This window comes from Cebus imitator, unplaced genomic scaffold (genome assembly GCF_001604975.1).
Source record: "Cebus imitator isolate Cc_AM_T3 unplaced genomic scaffold, Cebus_imitator-1.0 Scaffold1, whole genome shotgun sequence".
Classification (NCBI taxonomy): Eukaryota; Metazoa; Chordata; class Mammalia; order Primates; family Cebidae; genus Cebus; species Cebus imitator.
Window position 1 is genome coordinate 11,874,449 of NW_016107316.1, and position 11,427 is coordinate 11,885,875.

General features: G+C 37.7%; 1 protein-coding gene across 21 annotated transcripts in view; it reads right to left on the minus strand.

The window, feature by feature from the left end:
* PUM2 (pumilio RNA binding family member 2) overlaps positions 1–11,427 on the minus strand; it is a 110,366-nt gene that overhangs the window by 88,967 nt on the left and 9,972 nt on the right. Inside the window, exon 2 of one of the 21 annotated variants that reach the window (XM_017526431.2) lies at positions 1,670–1,889. The exons of the other annotated variants lie outside the window; for them this stretch is intronic. The gene's annotated coding sequence lies outside the window, so the exon portion shown is untranslated. The remainder of the gene's footprint in view (positions 1–1,669; positions 1,890–11,427) is intronic. 21 annotated transcript variants of the gene reach the window in all.

The following is an 11,427-nucleotide window of genomic DNA, read 5'->3' on the forward strand; positions in this document are numbered from 1 at the left end:
CCCCATCTTTAAAAAAAAAGAAAAAGAAAAAGAAAAAAAAAATCCCACACCTACACTCATTATAAAAACTGAAAATCAAAGATAAAAAAAGTCCTCAAGATCACCAGAAGCAAGCAATATATTACATAAAGAGGAACAATGTGTATATGAATGACTGCTAACTGGAACCAGAAACAACGGGGCCCAGAACATAAAGGACAAGATTTTAAAGTGCTGAAAGGAGTGTCAATCCACACTTTTATACCTGCTAAAAATATCACCTTAGAAAAAAGGCTGAAAGACTGTAATATTGGTAAAATGTAATTTTGGCCTTTGTCCATTTCCTGGCAAAAAGCTCCTAAAACCCTGGAATGTCTGGAGTGATGGGTGTTTTCTGTATTACGTATGATAATGAGCTGACTGACTACTGGGGGGTTGGGGGACTGGTTGCCAGGGGAACCATCCTTTTGATTAGAGAGTCTAAACTTTCAGTTCCCCCTTCCACTTCCAGAGAGGAACTGAAGACTTAGTTGATCACCAAGGATTTTAACGCCTACGTAATGAGGTGAGGCTTCTGCAAAATTCCAAAAGGTCTGAGTTCTGGGAGCTTACAGAGAGCTGAACTCTTGGAGGTTCCTGAAGAGCGTACCTCACTCTAATGTATCTCTTCCATCTGGCTATTCTCAATGGTATCCTTTGTAATATCCTTTATAATAAATGGGTAAATGTAGTAATGTGTTTCCCTGAGTTCTGTGAACTATTCTAGCAAATTAATTGACCAAAGAAGGTCAGAAGAACACCTGATTTACAGCCAGTCTGTCAGAAGCCTAGGTGACAACCTACGACTTCCGACTAGTATCTGAAGTAGGAGGGACAGTCTTATAAACCTAAGCCCTCAATCTGTGGGAGCGGATGCTCTCTCTAGGGAGATAGAGGACAGAAATGAGTTAGAGGACACCCAGCTGGTGTCCACTGGAGAATTTGCTGCAGAACTGACTGCTTGATAAGCACATCAAGCAATACATGTGAGGTTACAGAAGTGTCCTGTGTACAGTAGGAGAAATTGTGTTTTTAACCCTATAGCCTTACATTTGGTGTCAGAAGTGGGATTTGCTAACACAGCCCTGGCTCACAGAAACATGGTTTGGTTCAGACAACTTGGGGAGAGAAAAAAAATGAAGAAACATGTGGTTTGGGAATAGAAAGAACAAAAGGATGAGAAACTTTTTTGATTACTAGGTGGCCACGTGATCACTCACAGTACGGAACAGGAACTGTACTGCTCCTTACAAAAGGTAAAAGTTACCAATGGAACTTAAAGATGGACTTAACTGGATGTGTAAGAAAATGCAGACTAATTCTGAGGAGAAATATTCAATCACTTGGTTACTGTTATCCACAATAGATAAGTGCGAGGTCAGACCTTAATGCAAGGCCAACCTCAGATTTCAGTGACTGGGCTTTGGCCACCAGCCTTAAGGCTGTCCTCCCAAGAGAAAAATTATGCAGAGACAACATAAAGGACCTCTAATCTAAGGGCCATGGTTACCAAGAAGGTAGTCAATGTGGGAAAACGGTAAAGCCAAGAAACTGTTAAAAATCAGTATCTAAAGCATGAAAAAGAAAAAACCAGTATCAGTAGTAGACATGAATTTTTCTCAAGAGTCAAAGTAAGCACTAGAGCTTTTACCTTTTTGCTTACTTTCAGGTTTTTATCAGTAGTCCATATAGATGAGGTCACATAAGTTAAAGAACCTCTGGATAATTTTGAGAGGTCTCTTAGCTCTTTGGATCCATTCTCACTGTTGGGATAAATCATACCCCTAGTGTAGGTGTCAACATTTTAGGCTTTGCAGACCATATGATCTCTGTGGCAGCTACTCAACTATGCCTCTGTAGCAGGAAGGCACCTATAGACAATACCAAAATGAATGAGCACAGATATTTCCCAATAAAACTTGATAAACTGTAAAATTTGAGTTTCATGTAGTTTTCGTGTGTCGAAAATTATTCTTCTAAAATTTTTTCCCAACAATTAAAAAATACAAAAACCATTCCCACAGAGGGGCCATACAAAAACAGGTGATGGGTCAGATTTGGCCTGCAGGCCACAGTTTACTGACCTCTTTTCTATTTCACTTTCTCTCGACTGCTCCCCAAAACGCAAAGACACGAAATCCACTTCCAAATACGAGCATCCCGAAAGTTAAGCATCAGGAATTTGCTTTCAACTTTTTCACTTTTACTACTGACGTGTTTTTTTCAACGAATGGGGGTTTCAGATTATATCTAAATGGAATTAATTTTATTATCTTTCAATGATCAGGGTGTTACAGTAAAAAGACTTAAAAAAAAACCCCACCCCCACCAGCATGAGTTAAGCTCAGCTTTTCAGTTTAGAGTGTTACTGTTTATTTCAATTATGAGGAAGAGAATGAAGGAGAAATTGGGCAAGACAATGGAAGAGAAATAACTTTTCCAACTCTTATACAATAATCACCATATAGACTATAATAAAGTTGAAGGGATCAGGAAACGGTTGCCCATATGTCACTAAGTGAGACTCTTAATTTCTACAATATGTCAATCTGTTATCTCTTAAATAGCTACAAATGCTGGTGTTATCTGCTGGCGGAAAAGTTGGAACTTGGACATAAATTTAGTGACTTTATCCTGAATGATTAAAACTTAGGGAGAAAAGATCTTTTCTAACAAGCAAAAGAACCTACTAGCAACTGGTTATATACTATTTCACTGTTTATTTGGAAAAAAAAAAAAAAAAAAAGGTATTCAGAGATATGGCACAATGTACTGCTTGGGTTATAAATTCCGTCTTCAATTTTTTTTTTGGTCTGCATTATTAAGGCTCAAACCTCCAGTATTATTTCCTCTAATAAATAATCAGAACTTACCACCATAGAAAATATACGATAGAAACTTTTCTTTGGCCAAGATGCAGTATAATCTTATATTTGAATTAAAAAGTCATTTTTGAGGTTATGACTGTTTTCTAGCAAAAGAAAAGAAATGACAGTGTTCTTATTTTGCTCATTCTAAACTTTAACAATATTAGCTTATTTTTCTATGGGCAGATTATTACTAATGATGTGAAGAAAAATAAGTGAAGCACTCAGTAACAACTTGATTTAGCTCCGTGATAGTTTTCCTATTTACTAGTTCATAATTCAAAAAGTCAGCAACTGAGCACAGTGGCTCACAACTATAATCCCAAAATATTGTTAGTCTGTGGTGGGAAGATCACTTGAGGCCAGGAATTCAAGACCATCCTTGGCAACACAGAGAGGCTTATCTCTACAAAAAATTTTAAAAATTATCCGGGCATTATGGTGCATGCCTGTGGTCTCAGCTATTCTGGTGAGCTGCGAGGATCGCTTGAGCCTGGGAGGTTGAGGCTGCAGTGAGCCATGGTCAGAGTAAGACCGTCTCAAAAAAGAAAAAACAAAAACAAAACAAAAAATTGATAAATATCTTGCATAAAGAACTAAGAAAATGCATTTATATCGAATATTTACATCATTAAACGTATTTGTTTTGGCTGGGCATGACGGCTCATGCCTGTAATCTCAGCCCTTTGGGAACCTGATATAGGAAGATGGCTTGAGCCCAGGCGTTCAAGACCAGCCCTGGCAACATAGTGAGACCCTGAGATATGGTTTGGATCTGTGTCCCCACCCAAATCTCATGTCAAAATGTAAACCCCAGTGTTGGGGGCGGGGCCTGGTGGAAGCTGACTGGATCATTGGGGCGGAGTTCTGATGAATGGACTATTGCCATCCCTTCAGTGCTATTCTTGTGATAGTTTTTCTAAGATCTGGTTGCATGACAGATGCACGTCACCACGCTCAGCTAATTTTTGTATTTGTATAGACAGGGGTCTCCCTATGTTGCCTAGGCTGGTCTCAAACAATCCTCCTGCCTCAGCCCCTCAAAGTGTTAGGATTACAATCGAGAGCCACCGCACACAGCTGGGTTGATTTTAATCAACATAATCACTGAACATTAGTGGTATCTATGGCAAACAAACAAGTGCTGAATTCCTAAGGAATACTTTCTTCTGCTCAGCAAATTTAATCCTTTATTGCAAATCTGCCAACAAAATATTTTTGTTTACCAATGCCTTTTCTCATTCACATGACAAAAGTAAATCTACATCCAGGTTTAGCTATTTATAGGAAACCATCAGCCTTCAAAGATTTAACAAAGTTTCTACTATTCAAACCCACTCTCAGTCATTTCTTATTTTTCTGAGGGCATAAACTGAATTACAGTTTTTAGTGACGATGAACAAGTCACTTAGCTAGTGGGTCAATCAAGATCTACATGAACAGTTTTAGTCCATATACTTTCATGGGGGAGTTATCTATGCTTGTTTTACTAGCAAGGCAGAAAACTCTGTAACAAAGAACAGTATTATTCACTCAATTACAATAAGGAAAAGTCAAGTTTTATGTTTTGAATGAAATTTCGCATAAAAGTTAGTGTTATCAATATACAGACTTACACAAACCAGAAAGCTCCTTCAAAGACCTTATTAGCTCAAAGTTCAAATCTTTTAATTTTTTATTCCAGCTCCATCATTTAGACAAATCTACGTATGTGCAAATATAAGAGTTCTGTTCCATTAAAATTCTCTAAAAGGTGAATCACCATATATTTGAGCCCTTACAAAAGTCTCTCATATTACAATGCATCCTCTCAACTGACTTATTTGGAGAATCAAAACACTACTTAAGAAAAATTGTCCTATCTTGAAAAATATATTACTTATAGAAGATCTACACACGAAACAGCCTCAATCTATGCTGGGTTTTGATGTATTAGGTATTGCCAGAGAGAAGCAAGGTCAAATAATTTAGATGTAAATGAAGATGACAAGCTTTAGAAAACTGTTTAGATAACATAAAAAGTGGTTCTTTTTTTTTTTTTTTTTTTTTTTTTTGTTTTTATTGTTGTTGTTGCTGCTGCTGCTGCTGTTTTGAGACAGGGTCTCACTATTGCTCATGCTGGAGTGCAGTGGCATTGATCATGGCTCACTACAATCCTGACCTCCTGGGCACAAGTGATCCTTCTACCTCAGTATCCTAAGAAGCTGGGGTTACAAGCACACACCAGTATGCCCAACTAATTTTTGTATTTCTTTGTAGAGATGGGGTTTGCCATGTTGCCTAAGCTGGTCTCAAACTCCTGAACTCAAGTGATCTATGCCTTGCCTAGGCCTCCCAAAATGCTAGGATTACAGGTATGAGCAAATGCACCTGGTCTAAAAAGTGGTTCTAAAGTCAAAGATATATTATGAAATGAGCAATATTTCTTTCCTTTTTTTTTTTTTAAAGACAGGGTCTTGCTCTGTTGCCCAAACTGCAGCCTTGACCTCCCAGGCTCAAGCAATCTTCCCATCTCAGTCTTCTGAGTAACTGGGACCCCAGGTGCCACCAGGCCTGGCTAATTTTCTTCTTTTTAATTTTTTTTTTTTTTTTTTTTTTTGGTATAAACGGGGTCTCACTATGTTGCCCAGGCTGATCTTGAACTCTTGGGCTCAAGTAATCCTCCCACATTGGCCTAACCAAAGTGCTGGGATTACAGGCATGAGTCACCACATCTGGCCTAGTATTTCTAAATTAGCATTATTTTCTGTGATTTAAAATGTGACATCATCCTAATAGTGGAGTAAGACATTATATGACTCATGATGTAATGTAGTATGAAACACTACCACCACATATGAAGAACTACCTTAAAAAAAGACTAAGCTTCAATCTAATATTATAATACAACTACTGATCTAAATACTGATTGACCGGAAATGTGAAACAAAGAACAAATTCAACAGTTACATAAAAAAGTAACTGCCAAATCCAGAATACGAAAAAAGAAAAAAATAAATCACTTGATTTCACTAACATATTTATAACATAAAATTTTGAAAGTCAGAGTGGGGAAGCAGATAACATAGACTGTGGTACAGGCAGACCTAAATGTCAAAAAAAAAAAAAAATTGTGTAAGCCTTGTTTGAATCCTGCTTCTCACAAACCAACTATAAAGACTTCTTTGAGAAAAACCAGGGAAACTCAAATATAGAATGAGTATTAGGTAATAGTAAGGAATTATGTTAGTTATGATACTAGCAAGAGGATTGGGTTTGTTTTTTTAAGTCCTCATCTGTAAGAGAATTTATGCTTGAAATGGCATATTGTTTGGGATTTACTTCAAAATACTCCTCCAAAAAGTAAAATATAGGTATAGATAAGATTTCACACAATGTGGAATACGGATAAAGTTCACAATACTTATTATTCTATGTGTTTGAAAACTTCACAATAAAGTTTAGTAAATGAAAAGGCTAGGTGGTTAGAAAAAAATAAAGTTTAATAAAATACATACAGCAGTCTGACAAAAATCCATATGAAGCAAGTGGTATTTAAGCTGGGCCTTGAAGATTAGTTACACAATTTGGACAAAGATTTTTTTTAATAACATGTATAAACTGCAGTTTTATGAAGGGGGTTACTAGCTGGGCGCAGTGGCTCACGCCTGTAATCCCAGCACTTTGGGAGGCCAAGGCAGGTGGATCACGAGGTCAAGAGATGGAGATCATCCTGGTCAACATGGTGCAACCCCGCATCTACTAAAAGTACAAAAATGAGCCAGGTGTGGTGGCGCACGCCTATAGTCCCAGCTACTTGGGAGGCTGAGGAGTTTGAGAACAGCCTGGCCAACATGATGAAACCCCACCTCTACTAAAAATACAAAAATGAGCCAGGTGTGGTGGCGTGTGCCTATAGTCCCAGCTACTTGGGAGGCTGAGGCAGGAGAACTGCTTGAACCCAGGAGGCAGAGGTTGTGGTAAGTCGAGATTGCGCCATTGCACTCCAGCCTGGGTAACAAGAGCGAAACTCCGTCTCAAAAAGAAAAAAGAAAAAAAAAAGAATAAAGGGGGTTACTCTCCTTGAGGGTAATTCACTTAGGGTCCAAGCCTTCACATGGGCTTAATTTGGCTAATTGCCTCCTCAACCAAACTTTTGACTAGTGTATGAAAAATTTTCCTAAAAACTGATTTCCAAGTAAGTTCAAATTTTGGAGACTAATTTTTAATCAGACAACCTTACCCTAAAGAGAATAACAAATTTTATTGAGTACCCATTTTATGCCATAGATTGTACCAGGCACATTATATGTAATTCTCACTACAATCTAGCCAAGTAGATACTGTATCCTTACTTTGCAAATAGGGAAATAAACTACTAAAATGGTAGAGAATGTAACAGTATCAAAACTCCAAAAGTCCCATGCTCTTTACCATACCAGCCAAGCATAAGCTATCACTCAAGGAGGTAATGTTAATTACACCACTCTCTAAAAGAACTCTTTCCCTTGGCAGGAGGTGGTGGCTCATACCTGTAATCCCAGCACTTTAGGAGGCTGAAGCAGGTGAATCACTTGAGGTGAGGAGTTTGAGAACGGCCTGACCAACATGATGAAACCCCACCTCTACTAAAAATACAAAAATGAGCCAGGTGTGGTGGCGTGTGCCTGTAACCCCAGCTACTTGGGAGGCTGGGGCAAGAGAATCATTGCTTGAATCTGGGAGGTGGAGTTTGCAGCGAGCCGAGATTTCGCCCCTGCACGCCAGCCTGGGCAAGGCTGTCTCCAAAAAAAAAACCCAAGACAAAAAGAACTCCACATACCGTCTAGTAAAATAAAAAAATAAATAAAAACATTAAAAAAAGAACACTTTCTCTCAATCTTTCTATTGCTTTTACTATCCCAGACGCCTGGACAACTCTTTACCATTTGTTCCTTCATGTGCCAATCTCACAAATCTCTCAAAGTTTGGCTCAAATGCCACTTTCCCTAAAACTGACCCCAAACAATCTTTCTCTTAATTCCCACAGAATTTAATTGGTAAGTTTCAGTATTACTAATACATCTTACCCATTAAATTTTAAAACTTCTCTAAATCCTAACTAGGAAAGAAAAAAATCCCATACAATCTCATCAACTGTTCTGGTTATGCTAGTGTTCCATGAAATGTTCACAGTAGGAATACTATGGATATAGTAATAGGGAAGGGAAATGAAACAGTAAGAATATTCCAGATTATTACATGAAAAGGCAAAGTGAAAACCAATCTGTGCTCCTATCACCCTAGTTAGGTAAAATCAGGATGCAAGCATAAATGGCCAGGTCACACTTAACCATTAATAGTGATCACACCTAGAAAAAGGATATGCATGATTTTTATATTACATTTTATAGTTCTTAACTCCTAGAATGTTTTCCACACACTACTTATCTTTTAAAATATTGAAAATATATACATGATAAAATCACAGCACATTTATATAGTTCTTATAGTCATGTTAACTTGGAAATCAATGGCTTTATATATGGTAGAGCTCAAATATTTAATAAATTAGTTAATAACATGCCACATCTAAGCACTAAAAATAAGTGATCTCTATAGCTTATTTCAAAAAAAAATATGTTTACTACAATGTATGAGCAAGACTAAATTTTTCCTGAAATATACTTATACGCAGGATGTGTATCATGACTTGCAAAGAAATTCCAGTTGGGCAAGGTGGTACATGTCTGTGTAATGCCAGCTACTTAGGAGACTGGGGTGAGAAGAATCACTTGAGGCCAGGAGTTGGAAAATGATCAGGGTTAACCCATCTCAAAAAAAAAAAAAGTACAAAAAAAATCTAAACTAAACATCACTTAAAAATATTTTCAGTCTTATTTGTAAGCTTCCAATTGTTTTAGAGGCAATATAAAAGAATCTACATGTACACTCACTCAATACCTACTATAGTAAATATCTCTAGCTTTACTTTTACACCACTAGGTTTTAAAAAACCAAAGCCCAGTTTGCAGATCTAACTATTCTCTCACCATGAATTAAAAGAAAAGCAGGCAGGGCGCAGTGGGTGGCTCATGCCTGTAATCCCAGCACTTTGGGAGGCCAAGACTGGCGGATCACCCGAGGTCAGGAGTTCAAGACCAGCCCAGCTGACATACTGAAACCCTGTGTCTACTAAAAATATAAAAATTAGCCAGGTGTGGGCGCACACACCTGTAATGCCTCTCGGGAGGCTGAAGCAGGAGAATCGCTTGAACCTGGAAGGTGGAGGTTACAGTGAACCGAGATTGCGTCACTGTACTCTAGCCTGGGCAATAAGAACAAAACTCCATCTCAAAAATAATAAATAAGAGAAAAACATAGGATAAATATTTACAAATGCCATTTCATCTAGGTTAGTTCTATCCTACTCTTTTCATAAATTCCTCAGTGTAAAAAAAGTCAACTAAATCATACATTTAATTTAAAATCAATATATTTGACAGTATGCTGTGATAAATGGGATTTACATGCTGCTAGCTTGCAAAGTATTTTAGTATTGTCCTTTGTTTTGTGATGTATTCTTTAACAGGTTAGGGAAGGAAGAAGTGAACTGGTTAAAAAAAAATATCTGTCATTACTCCTATCACCGAAAACTATCATTGATTTGAAATCAGAAAATACCAGTGGAGGTGAAAATATGCCAGTTTCACTCCAACAGCAATGTAAGGAAGGATTAATCACATAAGAAAGCTAACTCTTTGGTGCCAAAGTTTAACTACCTTGGGTAAAATACACAACAGTAAGATCGGGGATGGATCAGAGTTCTATCTTTCTAAGTACATATATGGTGAGGACCTGATAACCTGTTCCCAGAAGACTAAATGCACTAACAGATATAGTTTGTAACTCTTCATGTACCCCTCAGGGATAGGAGCACCCCAATTTTGAGATCACTGGTTCTCAAACATTTAACACAGCCCACAGTCCAGGTAGGAGGATTTCATAAACTACAGTTGCTCAGGTCCCACATACCAAAGGCTGGCATAAATTAGTATGGGCAACAAGCCAGGCAGACTTTTATTAGTATTTTTTAAGCTCTCCAGGTGATCCTTCCCCTATGTAGCTATAGTTGAAACATTGATACATCACCATATGGCTAAGGAATATATTCACAAACACTCTAGAGGTTTCCCAACTAAAAAATTTTGTTAGTATCAATCTTCATGGTGTAACAGAAATCAGAATCAAAAGACCTAGAATACAGCTCCAGGTTGGCAACTAAACAAACTCGATCTTATTTGTCCATTTGCAAATGGAAACAATAATGCCTCCCTCACAGGGCTATTGCAAAGATTAAGTGAGGTAACACATGAAATTGAAATGCAAGTGCTTTCTAGAATATTAATGACACATCAAACTGAACTTTGGGTTTGTTTAAAAATCAATATGAAATTCTTTGGACTGAGCCCAGTGCCTCACGCCTGTAATCCCAACACTTTGGGAGGCCAAAGCAGGGTCTTACTTGAGTCCAGGAGTTTAAGACCAGTCTGGGCAACATAGCGGGAGCCACAGCTCTTACCTGCGCCTCCCCTACCCCTACTAAAAAAAAAAAAAAAAAAAGTTGACCCAGAAGTTTCTTTTGGAAATTTACCTTGAACGAGCAGCACCAACACAAAAGAATTAACTATATAAAGATATTTATTTACTGCAGGACCGCTTATATGGTGGTACAAAATCACAAAATGAATAAGTTAAAATCAACATCAGAAAACAGTTAAAACAAGCCATTACAAAAATTACAGGTAATTAAAGTTATATGTAAAACGTCCATGATATTAAGTAAAAATACCAAGTTGTCTAAGGTGTATCATACAATCCCATTTTTGTTCAAAAAAAAAAAGAAAAAAAGGAGGGGGGCAATGTATGACTACATATGTTTGTGTGAAGTATGGAAAAATAAATACCTCACTCAACTCTGGTGAAGGAGGAGGTACTGCTGGCTTTATGTTTGTATTTCTCCATGTTGTAACACTCACTGAAGTTAGCAAAATAAATTTTTTAATGTTTTATATAAATATAGCTTAATTGCATTACAGTTTGGAAACTATCAAAGTACAAAAGTTATTGTGTTACTTTTTGTTCCCATTAGTACTAAGCTGAAAGTCCAACAAATGAAAACTTGTCTCACATAGCTATCTTAGTAATTTTCAATTGTTACACACTATCAATTAGGATTAATACTTCATCAAGGAAAAACAACTTAAGAAATGTTAACTAGAGGCCAGGCATGGTGGCTCATATCTGTAATCCCAGCACTTTGGGAGGCCAAGGTGGGGAGATAATATGAGGTCAAGAGTTGGAGGCCAGCCTGGCCAACGTGGTGAAACTCCACCTCTACTAAAATACAAAAATTAGCTAGGCATGGTGGCAGGCACCTTCCATCCCAGCTGCTAGGGAGGCTGAGGCAGGAGAATCACTTAAACCCAGGAGGTGGTGGTTGCAGTGAGTGGAGATTGCACCACTACACTTCAGCCTGAGCAATAGAGTAAGAACTTGTCTCTTTCAAAAAATGCGGTGGGCT